Source organism: Notothenia rossii (genome assembly GCF_949606895.1).
Source record: "Notothenia rossii genome assembly, chromosome: 1".
In the NCBI taxonomy this organism is placed as follows: domain Eukaryota; kingdom Metazoa; phylum Chordata; class Actinopteri; order Perciformes; family Nototheniidae; genus Notothenia; species Notothenia rossii.
In genome coordinates, this window is record NC_136912.1 from 49,070,578 (window position 1) to 49,089,635 (window position 19,058).

The 19,058-nt window shown below is 43.3% G+C and overlaps 1 protein-coding gene across 3 annotated transcripts in view; it reads right to left on the minus strand.

Moving 5' to 3' along the window:
- The window catches only part of LOC307043569 (uncharacterized protein), a 204,689-nt gene that overhangs the window by 115,387 nt on the left and 70,244 nt on the right, over nucleotides 1–19,058 (minus strand). The window lies entirely within an intron of this gene.

Here is a 19,058-nt window from a genome sequence, read left to right on the forward strand (position 1 = left end):
TGCATATTCTGCTTTTCTCATCTGCTCCCTGTCTGCTCATCTACGATGAGAAAATTATATAATTAATTACTAATAATCATTTAAACCTGTTATTACCAATATTTCACAAATTCTTCATGTAAACTTAAGAGTACAGCTGTATGTTGAGTATGTCAACTTTGCTTGGTTCATCTTACTGGGGGGGGGGGGGGGGGGGCTGCTACATGGATGTCGGTGCAGTCCACAATAATTTTGCAGCTGAAGGCAGAATGAATTTATTATTGACTCAGAATGAAGCACAACTTCATGTCATACAATACATTGACTTTATTTGTAATTGTGTAAAAAAATATGAATATTGATTAGCAAGCAGGACCTGCAGGAACAGAGAATGGTGATGGATGGAGCTGGGAAGAGAGAAGAATAAAGAAAACAGATCAACTTTATTATCGGATATTAAAAATTCAATTTCAAAACAAGTTGCCGCTCCTACAGTTTTCTAGTATGTAAAGATGATTTCACATGACCAATGCAAAATATCACACTCAATACATGTGTGTCTCTGGGGGGTGCATTGTGCCTTTGATGTATATAAATAATATACCATAACCAAATACTATTACGTACAGTGGAAATCAGGTTACCAGAGCAGGTCAGTCCAGTGTGCTTGTTCCTCAGGGTCTCAGCAGTTACAGGTGAGGTAAAGAAAATAAAAGAGAAAAAGGTCAGTAACAACACTTTAAAGTAACAACACTGAATAATTATCTCTTTTAATAATTTTCTCTCAGTAATCACTCAACTACTGTCTTTCCAACAAACAGATTGACTCACTCTCACTATCATCACAATGAAACACATCCAGAAGAATGTCATGCAAAGCTGCCTGCCTTCCTTCCTTCGACTCTCCCTGAACTGCCTGATCTTTTAATGGTCAATGTTAACCATTTGTGCAGATAGCATTAAGTAGAAAAGATTGCTGATACTAATGTGGGGTTAGCCTACCTCCCGCCCCCTTAGCACCTGGTGGAGGGGGCGATAGGCTACTCTTCAAATGTTTCACAAAATACTTACCATCATGAATACTCTTACTGTTTAACATTTCGGTTTACTTCGTGTTAAGGCTAATACAAATGACAAGGCTAAGTAATGTAATAATGCTAACTAACATGCTCGCTACTAGCTAGGTAGCTAACTTGACTATGTTCCATGCAAAACATGTATATTACCTGATATGTTTGGTCCAACGACTCCTGGTCCTTTCATCAGACGGGAAGCGATAGAACGAGCAAGTGGTATGATCTCTTTTGTGATTACAACCTCGTACAAAGCACACAGGCATCTTGTAAAAGTGAATTTATTGGAGCAATCTCTTATATTTATTGGAGGGAATAAATCAGTCTTCTTCTTCCTCTTTGCTTTGCGAGTCACAACCAGCATTGGAGCATTATCGCCTATGACATCACTTACGCGACCCAGAATGCATTTGGGATTTGTAGTCTTTCTAGTTGCGTATTATTCATAGTCTTATATTTCAGCAGTTTTACGACAAACTGTGACTTTTTTTGCATGGAAATGATTGTTTAAGATTGACAAACATCATATGTGTCATTCGTGGCACAATTCAAACGGGATCAAAAGATAACTTTTCTCTCTCCATTGACTTCTATGTATAATTTTCCGCTTCCGGGGTCCCATGGAGGCTCCCGGAAGGGGAGGGACTTCGCCTCTCTATAGCCAGCATGTGTAGTTCTGGGGACGGAGTGGGGGAGGGGGGGACGAGGTGGACCCGTTCAAATCCAGTTTTGGACAGTCTGCCGTGGTTCCATCCCATTTCTAAGTGCTGTTCGGCGCTCGGCGTAACCCTCGGAGCACACTCTCCAATCACAGAGCTTGAGGACTATCACAGGGTTTGCCAAGCGAAGCGGAGAGAATACTTACTTCCGGGTGTAATATTCTGTAAAGCAAATGAGCTGCTCAGACCCTTGGTCCTCACGGACTCCAACTTGTGTTTATTAATCAAACAAATAAATAAACACAAGCATAATTATGTGTTATTGTTTATTAAATTGAGAATTGCACAGGGGAAAATAACGTATCTATTGTGGTGATTGACATTATTCACTCACGGATCTATGGGTTAGGGTATTGTTCTGCACGGACATTTTAGTGAGCCGGACTTCCTCTCTCCGCCGGTCTGTTTTTGCTAAATAAAAGTCTAGGTTGTACCTTCGATACCCCGCCCCCGACTCCCATCTCTCGGCACCACACTATGCCACAATTGCGGATTTTGTTAAACTATTACGTTTGCGCTGTGGACCAACATTGAAGGGGAAGGGGGTAGCAATAAAGATAACACAATTTTACACAACATAACATAAATAATATCGATAGCAGCGTCCCTAGCAACCACCTTGGTAACAATGAAAACGTTGTATAGCCACAATTTCCTGAAGTAATCTTCATAATAGAGAGCCGCAGTGACGCGCCCTTAAACCCGGAAGTACACTTCTTCCGGTTCCTTCGTCTAAAACGCAATGCAATTTCTCCATAGGATTTTGGAAAATAGCTCGAAATAAGGTCTGTGGTTGACACATATTTAAGAGATGGATCACGTTTTGTTCAGCCGGATAATATCCACATGTCAACCCTACTTTTATAATTTTTGAATAATAAATCTAGTCGGCAGAAGCAAAATGCTAACGTTATGCTATAAACGAACCACAAGCCAGTACAGCAGCAGGGTCGCACGACTTCAACGTCACGCCAACTTAAGATCGTTTCAACTGACTTGCACTGAAACTGCACTTTGAAAACTTTAAATATATTAACATTTTAAACTGTATACCCCGGTTATCTAGGCCCGTTTTGTTTAATGTATACCACGTTTATCTAGGCCCTTTTTGTTTTATGTATACATGTCACACTGTGGGAAACGATATTTCGATATTTCTGGATGTATAACACATGTAGAATTTTTGACAATAAAGCTGAATTTGACTTTCGCGTGCTTGCATATTTTAACAAAGCTTTTCATTTTAGCCACACTGAATTTAACTAGAAGTCATGGCTGTGTCAATTACCAGTCTGATATCGTTTTACAAAGATGACAAGAAGAGTGTAGATAGAGGAGAGAACCACTACAAGTCAGGACACGTTACAGTGAAGCCTAGATGAAGGTGTGCTTACCGGTGTTGTCAGGGCTAGCATGAGGGACAAGGTTTATAGTGTCGGTGAGTAGTGATAGCAAGAGTACCGTTAACCTTTTAAGACCGAGTTAATTTATTCACATTAATTCCCATCAACAAATCTATTTTATGTGTCACATGAAATCTTTATTAGGCAAGGCAAGTTTATTTATATAGCACTTTTCAACACAAGGCAATTCAAAGTGCTTTACAAAAAATGAAAGACATTAAGAAAATGGCATTTAAAATCAGTCATTAAAAAGAAAAGCTAATAAAATAAACATTAAAAGAAAAAATACATGGATAAAAGTTACAGTGCAGTCTAAGATATGAATAGTTCAATTAAGAGCAGCGACAAAAAGAAAAGTCTTCAGCCTGGATTTAAAAGTAGTAAGTTGCAGCGGACCTGCAGGTTTCTGGGAGTTTGTTCCAGATATTTGGAGCATAATAACTGTACACTGCTTTACCATGTTTAGTTCTGACTCTGGGGACAGAAAGCTGACCAGTCCCTGAAGACCTGAGAGATCTGGATGGTTCATAATTTAGCAGGAGGTCAGAAATGCATTTTGGTCCTAAACCATTCAGTGCTTTATAAACAGCAGCAGTATTTTGAAATCTATTCTTTGACACACAGGAAGCCAGTGTAAAGACTTCAGAACAGGAGTGATGTGATCCACTTTCTTAGTGTTAGTGAGGACTCGAGCAGCGGTGTTCTGAATCAGCTGCAGCTTTCTAATAGATTTTTTTGTGAGACCTGTGAAGACACCATTGCAGTAGTCCAGTCTACTGAAGATAAAAGCATGGACACGTTTTTCCAAATCCTGCTGTGACTTTAGTCTTTTAATCCTAGATATGTTCTTTAGGTGATAGTAAGCTGATTTAGTAACTGTTTTAATGTGACTGTTGAAACCAATAACTAATTTAACCCGCTGACAAGAGAGCCTACCTCCGAAGATCGTGACTGGCTGAGGGACAGACTCGGGGGCAGGTTCTCAGGAATTTCTTGGCTTCTCTCCCCCGAGCCAGAAGAGGAACACTACAGCTTGGAAACACTTACTGTTCCTGAAATGATCAAATCTGTTGGGCATCAGGGACCTGAGGCAATTGTGGCAAGCATGGCATTGTCTGAAGAGCAACAGAGGGCAATTCAGGTGGCTACCACTGGTCAGCGAACCAGCCCAAACTGGCATTTGTTCAGGAAAGGAAAGTTGACTGCCAGCAACTTTGGAGCTGTCCTGAGGTCAAAGCGTGTGACTGCTTCCTTTATTGCCAGGGTGCTAAGGCAACAAAAGGCCCTTGATGGTGTTTTGTCTGTACAGTGGGGGACTATGAATGAATGTGAGGGCGTCAGGGCATTCACCACTGCAACTCAGATGCAGTTCCATGAGTCAGATTTGTGGCTCTCCCAATCAGGAATGTTGGGGGCATCTCCAGATGGTCTGGTAGGGTCTTCCGCTGTGCTTGAGGTAAAGTGTCCCTACGGAGCAAGGGAAATGACAATTAGTGAAGCATTGCAAATCAAGGGCTTCTTTGTCAGTAAGGAAGGAGAAACTTTCAGCCTGCGTGAGGAACATCCTTACTGGCACCAAGTGCAAGGTCAGCTTCACCTCACTGCAAGAAAGAAGAAGAAATAATAAAATTGTGAATTGTTTTTAATTTACATTTACTCGCCTTTGCAATGTTGTGGTTGTTAGAGTGTTAGGTTTTCTGTCAGCTCGTCTGTTGGGAAGATATAAAATATAGTTTCATGGAAGTCACACCGTCACATATACTGTAAGAGCATTAAGACATACAGTACATAGGCTAAAACAAAAACATCTAAAGATATAACCTTGCACTTTGATAAGTCTCGTGAACATTTTCACTATTTTGACATTTTTATAGATGAAAATTGAACTAAAGAAATAAATGGTAGATTAATCCATATTGAAAATAGGTGTCAGCTGCTACACTAATTATAATAGTTATATTTCTTAATTAATTAAGATAAGATATTACTGTATTGATCCCAATTTGGGAAATGTTTGTGTTGCAGCAGCATAACAAGAAAAACAAAATATAAGTTATTATATATACAAAAGTATGTGAGGGATGGAATATTAAATTGAATATAAATGTAAAATGTACATGTGATTTTACGTCCAAGAGAAGCTATGGAGCAGAGAGTTCTCTGCCAGCCAGAGGTGATTTGTTATTAGTTCAATATGTCAAACTAATTTCCCTGACTACAATCTTTAGTTACATGGTGAAACGTTATGCTGCTTGTACTAATAAGACTTATCATATAAGCCACACAGGTTTTAATAGGATGTATTCATTATCTTTACTTGTGTTGCGGTCTTTTCAGCAGCGCCATCTCTATAACGGCGATACAGTCACTACCCATTATTTACATTTCACCGTGAAATGGACAAAAATGTAACGTCAGCTTACCTCATGGCACGAATCCAGACTCTCCTTTGGAAAACATTGGCCGGGAAACGATAGAACAAGCACGTTTCATGCGAAGACCTGTGGCTGCAACCCGGAGCAAAGCAACAAACCATTGCGTAGCTAACTAGTAGCGCTAGCTTTAGCTAACGTTAGCCAATGAAACGAACTGCCGAGTAAAATTGGAAAACACTGGTAATTAATTATTCTATAATTTGTAAAACTACGGTGTTAAAAACGACAATTTCAAAAATACAGATTCTAATGGTCAGATATAGATATACAGATACTAAAGATAGGCAGGTACTTGCTTTTAAGCAGAACACAGGGGAAAACAAACTTAGCGGGAGTTTTTACGTGTTCGGCGTAATGACGTACAACGGCCTCGACAATTTCTGTAGTCCTATTCAGCCATTCGGTAACAACCATCGTTTTTCAGACACGTAAACTCTTCAAAAATCCCCAGTGGGGTCACTGCTGATGTATTTAATGTCGTAGAACAAAACGTCAATTACCTCTTAAATTTGTGTCAACCACAGACCTTATTTCGAGCTATTTTCCAAAACCCTATGGAAAAAATGCATTGCTTTTTGAGGAAGGAACCGGAAGTGCTAAAAATGCTAACTTACTTCCGGGTTTTACGACGCGTCACTGCGGCTCTCTATAACTAGCAAACTAAAGATCATGTACATCCACTGCACACATAATCTGAAATAACAACTCATATTTCTCGCATCAAATGACATCAGAACGCATTTTAATGGCCAAACTAACTTTAAAATAGGCATTTTACACCGAGAATAAAACGAAGTTCAGCCATGTTTTTTTTTTTCTGCAGGGAGAAATTTGAAAATCACGTGAAATAGACGCCAGCCATTTGAATGAATGGTGAAAAAAAACGTAGGGATCTTACCATTTCAGAGGCGTTTTTTTTAGAAATACTACGTCCTACGTTGTGGACCAACGTAGTTATTACACGTTTTTTTGTGAGCCTCCACCTACCTTTGTGAGTGCAGGTTTTCCGCATTGACTTTGATCAAAAGCAAGTACCGGTCAAGGCTGCAGCCAGAGGATGATCTGCGTTTATTCCTCTGTGCATCAAAGACGCAGACTCATTGTTCCCACTAAAGTAGGGGTGAGTGTAACAAGGAGGCAAAGTTGACGTTCAGTGTGTTACCGGGAGCATACAGGACTGTCTCAGAAAATTAGAATATTGTGATAAAGTTCTTTATTTTCTGTAATGCAATTAAAAAAACTAAAATGTCATACATTCTGGATTCATTACAAATCAACTGAAATATTGCAAGCCTTTTATTATTTTAATATTGCTGATTATGGCATACAGCTTAAGAAAACTCAAATATCCTATCTCTAAATATTATAATTTTTTTTTATTATGTATATTGTTATATTATTATTATTGTATATATGTATACTGTGTAAACTGTTATTGTAAAAAACTGCTGGTGTTGGTCCACTGTGTTTCATCAAGCCCAGAGTAAATGCAGCTGTGTACCAAGAGATTTTAGAGCACTACATGCTTCCGTCTGCTGAAAAGCTCTATGGAAATGAGGAATTCATTTTCCAGCATGATCTGGCACCTGCCCACAGTGCCAAAACCACCAGTAACTGGTGTACTGACCATGGCATTACTGTCCTCGATTGGCCTGCAAATTCCCCTGACCTGAACCCCATAGAGAATATGTGGGGTATTGTGAAGAAGAAGCTGAAAGACACCAGACCCAACAATGCTAATGAGCTAAAGGCCGCTATTGAAGCATCCTGGGCATCCATAACACCTCAGCAATGCCACAGGCTGATTGCCTCCATGCCACGCCGCATTGATGCAGTAATCCGTGCAAAAGGATTCCCAACCAAGTACTGAGTGCATTAATGGACATTTTCAAATGTTTGATTGTGTTTTGCTGTTATAAATCTTTTTTTTTTACTTGGTCTGAGGAACTATTCTAATTTTTTGAGATAGGATTTTTGAGTTTTCTTAAGCTGTATGCCATAATCAGCAATATTAAAATAATAAAAGGCTTGCAATATTTCAGTTGATTTGTAATGAATCCAGAATGTATGCCATTTTTGTTTTTTTAATTGCATTACAGAAAATAAAGAACTTTATCACAATATTCTAATTTTCTGAGACAGTCTTGTATAAGGATTTATCCACCATGTTGAAAATGTTAAAAAAAACTATGTCTTGAGAACACGGCATGCGGAAATATACGGGTCGTGCTGCAGCTAGATGTGCCTGTCCTCTGTAAGAATGTGTCGGCGACTGATATGCAAGGAAGAACGGCTGTCCACAGGCTGTTCCAACTTTAACAACTGTATTAACTTCCAGGGTAGTGAATTAAACATGCAATTGTAATTGGGTGTGTGGTATATTTTCATGCACGGACACGCATGTTCCACAACACACAAACTGAACAACACTCAATTTTCCGAGCTACCAGCGTCCTTGCGATCTTGTTATAATAACAAGTGCACGTTACTGATGCAATATGGTTGAGACCATTCGGGCTTATTCTAGAGTGGTGCAAGGAATAGTCCAAGTAGTGGGGGAGTTTTATACAATATGTTTAAAACATAAAAATATATATTTTTTTTAAGTTATTGTTTAATGTTTTAAGGAGGTGACGCTACTCAGCCAATCAAATGGGTGCAGTCAGCACGATAGATTCAAACACACACAGAGACACGGACAAGAGGAGAGAAACAGTCGGAGTAATTTCAAATGGTGGAAGGTAGACAGCGAAAACGGAGCATTTAATTACATTTTCTCTTACTGGACCTCTTTGAAATGCAATTGAATACCCCTGCATTATAGCAACAACAACAATAATAATAATAATAATAATTAAAGCTGCGAGCAGCGTTGAGCGGGTCTTCGACGCTCCGCAGGCTGTTGTCCGCACGTCGACGTCAGGCAGATGTCTCGAGGCCGTTGGCCGTTGGCAAACGTGGGAAGTTTCAGGCCGATCGGACAACGTACACAGGAGTTACAACAGTATCACAAACATTGTGTTTGATGGGGAGTGATCTGTCGCCATGGCAACGGAATTTGATGACACCCCATAATACGCCTAGATGTGTTGAGGGCTGCATCGTTATCAAACCTGTGAAGTTTTGGGCCGTTTGGAGCAAGTTAACTGGAGTTATGAGAGAACCGTGTTTCACGACGACCATTTAGTTACCATAGCAACGACATTTGACGAAATCTCAAAACTGACACATATATGTCTCGAGGGGTTGACCGTTAGCACACATGTGAAATTTGAACACTTTTTGAACATTTAAACAGGAGTTTTAGCAATATCGTGCTTAACGGCGAGGGATGCGTTGCCATGGCAACAGCTTTTGAGGAAAACTCACTATTGTCATATTCAGGTGTTGAGGGCCGGACCATCAACTGTCATCTGAAGTGTGGTGCGGTTTGGACGATTTTCCATGGAATTAAGAGAACATTGTGTTTTATGGCGAGGGATGCGTTGCCATGGCAACGGCATATAATGACATCCCTAATTGACATAGAGCTGTTCAGGGCCTGACCGTCACTCATCATATGAAGTCTGGTGCCGTTTGGACGATTTTCCATTGAGTTAACAGAACATCGGGTATTTTGGTGAGGGATGCGTTGCCATGGCAACAGCTTTTGAGGAAAACTCACTATTGTGACATTGAGGTGTTGAGGGCCGGACCATTAACTGTGATCTGAAGTCTGGTGCCGTTTGGACCATTTTCCATTGAGTTAACACAACATCGCGTTTTTTGGCGAGGGATGCGTTGCCATGGAAACGGCATATGATGACATCGCATAATTGGCGTAGAGCTGTTGAGGGCCGGACCATTAGCCATCATCTGAAGTCTGTTGCCGTTTGGACGATTTTCCATTGAGTTAACACAACACCGTGTTTCATGGCGAGGGATCTGTCGCCATGGCAACGGCATATGATGACACCCCATAATGGAGTTAGAGCTGTTCAGGGCCTGACCGTCACCCATCATATGATGTCTGGTGCCGTTTGGACGATTTTCCATTGAGTTAACAGAACATCGGTTATTTTGGTGAGGGATGCGTTGCCATGGCAACAGCTTTTGAGGAAAACTCACTATTGTGACATTGAGGTGTTGAGGGCCGGACCATTAACTGTGATCTGAAGTCTGGTGCAGTTTGGACCATTTTCCATTGAGTTAGGACAACACCGTGTTTCATTGCGAGGGAACTGTCGCCATGGCAACGGCATATGATGACATCCCATAATTGGCATAGAGCTGTTGAGGGCCGGACCATTAATGATAGTCTGAAGTCTGGTGCCGTTTGGAGGATTTTCCATTGAATTACAACAACACCAGGTTTTTTGGCGAGGGACGCGTTGCCATCGAAACGGCATATGATGACATCCCATAATTGGCGGAGAGCTGTTGAGGGCCGGACCATTAGCCATCATATGAAGTCTGGTGCCGTTTGGACGATTTTCCATTGACTTACAACAACATGGTATTTTATGGCGAAGGAAGCGTTGCCATGGAAACGGCATATGATAACATCCCATAATTGACATAGAGCTGTTGAGGGCCGGACCATTAATGATAGTCTGAAGTCTGGTGCCGTTTGGATGATTTTCCATTGAGTTACGTCAATACCGGGTTTTTTGGCGAGGGAAGTGTTGCCATGGAAACGGCATATGGTGAGATCTCGGATTTCACGTAGAGCTGTTGAAGCATTGACCGGTGATATAAAAGTTAAGTCTGGCGGACGATGGGACCTTGTCCATTGGAGTTACGACAACACCAGGTTTATTGGCGGGGGACGCATTGCCATGGCAACGGCATATGAGGACATCCCATAATTGACATAGAGCTGTTGAGGGCCGGACCATTAATGATAGTCTGAAGTCTGGTGCAGTTTGGACCATTGTCCATTGAGTTAGGACAACACCGTGTTTCATGGCGAGGGAACTGTCGCCATGGCAACGGCATATGAGGACATTCCATAATTGACATAGAGCTGTTGAGGGCCGGACCATTAATGATAGTCTGAAGTCTGGTGCCGTTTGGACGAATTTCCATGGACTTACAACAACATGGTATTTTATGGCGAAGGAAGCGTTGCCATGGAAACGGCATATGATGACATCCCGTAATTGACGTAGAGCTGTTGAGGGCCGGACCATTAATGATAGTCTGAAGTTTGGTGCTGTTTGGACGATTTTCCATTGACTTACAACAACATCGTATTTTTTGGCGAAGGATGGGTTGCCATGGAAACGGCATATGTTGACATCCCCTAATTGAGAGAGAGCTGTTGAGGGCCGGACCCTTAATGATAGTCTGAAGTCTGGTGCCGTTTGGACGATTTTCCATTGAATTACAAAAAGACCAGGTTTTTTGGCGAGGGAAGCGTTGCCATGGAAACGACAAATGGTGAGATTTCATATTTAACGTAGAGTTGTTGAGGCATGGACAGGTGATATAAAATTGAAGATTGGGGGACGATGGGACCGTGTCCATTGGAGTTACAGCGACAACGTGTTTAATGGCGAAGGATCCGTTGCCATGGTAATGGCAAATGAAGTAAAATCAGATTTGACCTAGAGCTGTTCAGGGCCGCAGTGTTAACCATCATGTGAAGTTTGGTGGCGTTCTGAGTATTTCAGTTGGCGTTATGCCATCATCGTGTTCCATGGCAAGGGACCGCCTAGCATCGAGCGAACGCGAACTTTGGCGCCAAATCATGGTCATGCCGTGCGAAAAACCAAAAAACTGCATGATAACAATTTGTCTCGAGATAATACCTGACGAATTTCGAGTCGTTCGGATAAAGTCCCGAACGCGATACAAAATTCGTACGGAGGACGATAAATCGCGTTTTTCCGACACCAAATTCAAAATGGCCGACTTCCTGTACGTTATTTTATACCCCTCCAAGAGGCTTTTTTGCTCGTCTCCGCACCCTAGATATGCGTAGCGAGTTTCGTTGGTTTACGTGAAAGTTAAAGTAGGGGGAGTTAACGTTAAAAACGGAAGTGGGCGTGGTCTACGCAATTTTTTACGCAAAGTTCCGGTACCAATTACACATCGCTATTTTCACGACTTGTGATGCGCATGCGAAATTTGGTGAGTTTTCACATATGTTGCGGGGGTCAAAAGTGCGCGCAATGTATTCAAATAATAATCAGAAGAAGAATAATAATAATAATTAAAGCTGCAAGCAGCGTTGAGCGGGTCTTCGACGTTCCGCAGGCTGTTGTCCGCACGTCGACGTGTCTAGGTGTCTGAAGGACTCGGCCGTTGGCAAACGTGGGAAGTTTCAGGCCGATCGGACAATGTATTTAGGAGTTACAGCAGTATCAGATACATTGTGTTTGATGGCGAGGGATCTGTCGCCATGGCAACGGAATTTGATGAAACCCCATAATACGCCTAGATGTGTTGAGGGCTGCATCGTTATCAGATCTGTGAAGTTTTGGGCCGTTTGGAGCATGTTAACTGGAGTTATGAGAAAACCGTGTTTCACGGAGACCATTTTCATAGCAACGAAATTTGACAAAATGTCAAAACTGACACATATATGTGTCGAGGGCTTGACAGTTAGCACACATGTAAAGTTTTCGACCATATACACAGGACTTATAGCAATATCGTGGTTAACGGCGAGGGGTGTGTTGCCATGGCAACAGCTTTTGGGGGAAACTCACTATTGTCATATTGAGGTGTTGAGGGACAAACCATTAGCCATCATCTAAAGTCTGGTGCCGTTTGGATGATTTTCCATTGAGTTAGGACAACACCATGTTTCATGGCGAGGGAAGTGTTGCCATGGAAACGGCATATGGTGAGATCTCAGATTTCACGTAGAGCTGTTGAGGCATTGACCGGTGATATAAAAGTTAAGACTGGGGGACGATGGGACCTTGTCCATTGGAGTTACGACAACACCAGGTTTATTGGCGGGGGACGCATTGCCATGGCAACGGCATATGAGGACATCCCATAATTGACATAGAGCTGTTGAGGGCCGGACCATTAATGATAGTCTGAAGTCTGGTGCCGTTTGGACGATTTTCCATTGAATTAGGACAACACCGTGTTTCATGGCGAGGGATCTGTTGCCATGGCAACGGCATATGATGACATCCCGTAATTGGCATAGAGCTGTTGAGGGCCGGACCATTAATGATAGTCTGAAGTCTGGTGCAGTTTGGACCATTTTCCATTGAGTTACGTCAATACCGGGTTTTTTGGCGAGGGAAGTGTTGCCATGGAAACGGCATATGGTGAGATCTCGGATTTCACGTAGAGTTGTTGAGGCATTGACCGGTGATATAAAAGTTAAGTCTGGGGGACGATGGGACCTTGTCCATTGGAGTTACGACAACACCAGGTTTATTGGCGGGGGACGCATTGCCATGGCAACGGCATATGAGGACATCCCATAATTGACATAGAGCTGTTGAGGGCCGGACCATTAATGATAGTCTGAAGTCTGGTGCAGTTTGGACCATTGTCCATTGAGTTAGGACAACACCGTGTTTCATGGCGAGGGAACTGTCGCCATGGCAACGGCATATGAGGACATTCCATAATTGACATAGAGCTGTTGAGGGCCGGACCATTAATGATAGTCTGAAGTCTGGTGCCGTTTGGACGATTTTCCATTGACTTACAACAACATGGTATTTTATGGCGAAGGAAGCGTTGCCATGGAAACGACATATGTTGACATCCCCTAATTGAGAGAGAGCTGTTGAGGGCCGGACCATTAATGATAGTCTGAAGTCTGGTGCCGTTTGGACGATTTTCCATTGAATTACAAAAAGACCAGGTTTTTTGGCGAGGGAAGCGTTGCCATGGAAACGACAAATGGTGAGATTTCATATTTAACGTAGAGCTGTTGAGGCATGGACAGGTGATATAAAAGTGAAGATTGGGGGACGATGGGACCGTGTCCATTGGAGTTACAGCGACAACGTGTTTAATGGCGAAGGATCCGTTGCCATGGTAATGGCAAATGAAGTAACATCAGATTTGACCTAGAGCTGTTCAGGGCCGCAGTGTTAACCATCATGTGAAGTTTGGTGGCGTTCTGAGTATTTCAGTTGGCGTTATGCCATCATCGTGTTCCATGGCAAGGGACCGCCTAGCATCGAGCGAACGCGAACTTTGGCGCCAAATCACGGTCATGCCGTGCGAAAAACCAAAAAACTGCATGATAACAATTTGCCGCCCATGTCTCGCGATAATACCTGACGAATTTCGAGTGGTTCGGATAAAGTCCCGAACGCGATACAAAATTCGTACGGAGGACGAAAAACGTGATAAATCGCGTTTTTCCGACACCAAATTCAAAATGGCCGACTTCCTGTACGTTATTTTATACCCCTCCAAGAGGCTTTTTTGCTCGTCTCCGCACCCTAGATATGCGTAGCGAGTTTCGTTCGTTTACGTGAAAGTTAAAGTGGGGGGAGTTAACGTTAAAAACGGAAGTGGGCGTGGCCTACGCAATTTTTGACGCAAAGTTCCGGAACCAATTACACATCGCAATTTTCACGACTTCTGACGCGCGTGCGAAATTTGGTGAGTTTTCACATATGTTGCGGGGGTCAAAAGTGCGCGCAATGTATTAAAATAATAATCAGAATAATAATTAAAGCTGCAAGCAGCGTTGATCGGGTCTTCGACGCCGACGCTCCGCAGGCTGTTGTCCGCACGTCGACGTGTCGCGAAAGGCGTCTCGAGGACTCGGCCGTAGGCAAACGTGGGAAGTTTCAGGCCGATCGGACGACGTACATAGGAGTCACAGCAGTATCACAAACATTGTGTTTGATGGCGAGTGATCTGTCGCCATGGCAACGGAATTTGATGACACCCCATAATACGCCTAAATGTGTTGAGGGCTGCATCGTTATCAAACCTGTGAAGTTTTGGGCCGTTTGGACCATTTTCCATTGAGTTAACACAACATTGGGTTTTATGGCGAGGGATGCGTTGCCATGGCAACGGCATATGATGACATCCCATAATTGACATAGAGCTGTTAAGGCCCGGACTAGTAGCCATCATCTGAAGTGTGGTGCCGTTTGGACGATTTTCCGTTGAGTTACGACAACACCGGGTTTTATGGCGAGGGATCTGTCGCCATGGCAACGGCATATGAGGACATACCCTAATTGACATAGAGCTGTTGAGGGCCTGACCATTAATGATAGTCTGAAGTCTGGTGCCGTTTGGACCATTTTTATAGGAGTAACGGCGACACCGTGTTTTTTGGCGAGGGATTCGTTGCCATGGAAACGGCAAATAATGACATCCCATAATTGGCATAGAGCTGTTTAGGGCCTGACCATCACCCATCATATGAAGTGTGGTGCCGTTTGGACGATTTTCCATTGAGTTAACACAACATCGTGTTTTTTGGCGAGGGATGCGTTGCCATGGCAACGGCATATGATGACACCCCATAATTGACATAGAGCTGTTGAGGGCCGGACCATTAATGATAGTCTGAAGTCTGGTGCTGTTTGGACGATTTTCCATTGAGTTAACACAACGTTGTGTTTTATGGCGAGGGATGCGTTGCCATGGCAACGGCATATGATGACATCCCATAATTGGCGTAGAGCTGTTGAGGGCCGGACCATTAATGATAGTCTGAAGTCTGGTGCCGTTTGGAGGATTTTCCATTGAGTTAACACAACATCGTGTTTTTTGGCGAGGGATGCGTTGCCATGGCAACGGCATATGATGACACCCCATAATTGACATAGAGCTGTTGAGGCATGAACCGGTGATATAAAAGTGAAGATTGGGGGACGATGGGACCGTGTCCATTGAAGTTACAGCGACACCGTGTTTGATGGCGAGGGATGCATTGCCATGGAAACGGCATATGATGACATCCCATAATGGACTTAGAGCTGTTGAGGGCCGGACCATTAATGATAGTCTGAAGTCTGGTGCCGTTTGGACGATTTTCCGTTGAGTTACGACAACACCGGGTTTTATGGCGAGGAATCTGTCGCCATGGAAACGGCATATGATGACATCCCATAATTGGCATAGAGCTGTTCAGGGCCGGACCATTAGCCATCATCTGAAGTCTGGTGCCGTTTGGACGATTTTCCATTGAGTTAACACAACATGGTGTTTTTTGGCGAGGGATGCGTTGCCATGGCAACGGCATATGATGACACCCCATAATTGACATAGAGCTGTTGAGGGCCGGACCATTAATGATAGTCTGAAGTCTGGTGCCGTTTGGACGATTTTCCATTGAGTTAACACAACACCGGGTTTTATGGCGAGGGATCTGTCGCCATGGCAACGGCATATGATGACATCCCCTAATTGACTTAGAGCTGTTTAGGGCCTGACCATCACCCATCATATGAAGTCTGGTGCCGTTTGGACGATTTTCCATTGAGTTAACACAACATCGTGTTTTTTGGCGAGCGATGCGTTGCCATGGAAACGGCATACGGTGAGATCTGAGATTTCACGTAGAGCTGTTGAGGCATGAACCGGTGATATAAAAGTGAAGATTGGGGGACGATGGGACCGTGTCCATTGGAGTTACAGCGACACCGTGTTTTATGGCGAGGGATCCGTTGCCATGGTAACGCCATATTAAGTAACATGGGATTTGACGTAGAGCTGTTCAGGGCCGCAGTGTTAACCATCACGTGAAGTTTGGTGGCGTTCTGAGCATGTCAGTTTGAGTTATGACATCATGGTGTTCCATGGCGAGGGATGGCCTAGCATCGAGCGAACGCGAACTTTGGCGCCAAATCACGGCTACGCCGTGCGAAAGAAAAAAAGTTCCGTGATAACTTTAGATGGCCCATTTGTGGAGACGCTACCCGACGAATTTGGAGTCGTACGGATAAAGTCCCTAGGAGGAGTTCGTTAAAGTGCGGAGGACGAAAAACGCGATAAATCGCGTTTTTCCGACGCCAAATTATGGCGAGGGATCCGTTGCCATGGTAACGCCACATTAAGTAACATCGGATTTTACGTAGAGCTGTTCAGGGCCGCAGTGTTAACCATCACGTGAAGTTTGGTGGCGTTCTGAGCATGTCAGTTTGAGTTATGACATCATCGTGTTCCATGTTGAGGGATGGCCTAGCATCGAGCGAACGCGAACTTTGGCGCCAAATCACGGCTACGCCGTGCGAAAGAAAAAAATGTCCGTGATAACTTTAGATCGCCCATTTGTGGAGAAGCTACCCGAGGAATTTGGAGTGGTACGGATAAAGTCCCTAGGAGGAGTTCGTTAAAGTGCGAGGGCCAAATTCAAAATGGCCGACTTCCTGTACGTTATTTTATACCCCTCCAAGAGGCTTTTTTGCTCGTCTCCGCACCCTAGATATGCGTAGCGAGTTTCGTTCGTTTACGTGAAAGTTAAAGTGGGGGGAGTTAACGTTAAAAACGGAAGTGGGCGTGGCCTACGCAATTTTTGACGCAAAGTTCCGGAACCAATTACACATCGCAATTTTCACGACTTCTGACGCGCGTGCGAAATTTGGTGAGTTTTCACATATGTTGCGGGGGTCAAAAGTGCGCGCAATGTATTAAAATAATAATCAGAATAATAATAATCGCACCGATATCAATAATGTTCGGCCTAGGGTGGCCGAGGTCACATGGGCGCGAGCGCCCATGTGACTAGGTTGGCGTGGGCCACCTACTGTCATGATTTAGGCCACTTTTGATGGGCTTTTGCCCGTCTTTTTCCCTGTTTTGTGTGTGTTTCGCAGGTTTATCGGTCGCTGCGCGACCGATTTCAATAGGGTCTTCGCCGACCTAGGTCTCAGACCCTAATAATAATCGGACCGATATCAATCATGTTTATGGACGGCCTAGGATGGCCGAGTCACATGGGGCTGGGCTCACGCGGCCTATCACCCGTCATGATTTCCGAACCTTTTCTGTGCTTTTGCCGGTCGTTTTCCCTGTTTTGTGTGTGTTTCGCAGGTTTATCGGTCGCTGCGCGACCGATTTCAATAGGGTCTTCGCCGACCTAGGTCTCAGACCCTAATAACAGCAATAATAATTGGGAGGGGAGGCGCGGCTGTTCTTATGTTCTCTGAGGGGAGGCTCACCTACCCACACTTTGAAAACCCCTGATGTAAGGCATATAGTAATCATAACACGGCAGGGTCCGTTACAGTTTGTTTTCATCTGATTTCAAATAAACAAAGTCTTGGCTTTCAGAATATTAAACTTGTTCCTGCAAATTCAGATGATAAATAGCCTACAACTTTGAAGCTTGTAACGGCATAATTACAAGCGGAGAACGGAGTAACACACACACACACACACACACACACACACACACACACACACACACACACACACACACACACACACACACACACACACACACACAGACACACACACACAACACACACACACTCGCGGGTTTCCCCCAGACCAGTAATCCAAACGAAAATATCTTCCCTCCGTACTATTTTGATCATTTGCTCCGCTAATAATCAATCAGATCGATGGTTTCCAGAGAAGAGGAAACTTTAAAGGCCTTTCTCTCAAAATGATGACTCGGTGACAGTCATTATATAATGTGGCATATTTTGCTTAATATTTGGAGTACAAAAACAATCCTGATATCATTAGAAAGCTAGGAATCTCCTCTTTTCAACAGTGTATAGCCTACAACTCAAAATATGTCTTCGGGTTAATGCGACTGATTTCGATGGAGCAGCAGGTCACTTTGCATTTGGTAAAATAAAGCAGGCAGACATAACAGGAAGAATATGTACATTTTAACCCAATAAAATAGGACATTGTCACACCATTCAAATGTAGGCCTATCCATGTAAATTACAACCAATAGAAAAGCTTATTTGTTTATTTGTTACGTTGTTTAGTTTATTTGTTACGTTGTTCTGTGTGTGTCAGCCGTTAACCTATAGAAATAATATATACACACTTGTAAACATTTCAGAAGAACCAGCGCAGAAGAAAACAAAATACTGTCAAACTAAACTGAAATACAACGACTTGAATGTCACATCCCTGACATCCGCAACTCCGGAGCCTGGTCCTTCAACCATAGAACCAGCGCAGCCAGATGAACCCAAAAGCAGCCGCTCTGCGGCCGCAGAGGCTGTCAAAACCGCCGCCGCCGGCATCGTTGAACCGAAACAGGCTGGTTCCAACTTCCGACTGCGTGGAGGTTTGTTCTTGGGACATTGTGACGGGCAAAAGAAAGCTTATTTGGACAAAGAGTAAGGTACTCAGAATGGTACAAAAACAGAGAGTGGTTAATTATTTGCAAAACCACTAAACGAGCCTTCTGTGAAATATGCAGATTTGCTGCTTTCAAACGGCTTGTAACTTTCTCCAAATGTGGAGATGACAGCTTTGTAATTACCGAGTTAATAACTGGAACTTTTCACAGAGATTACTTCAGTCAAACACCAGTCAACATTC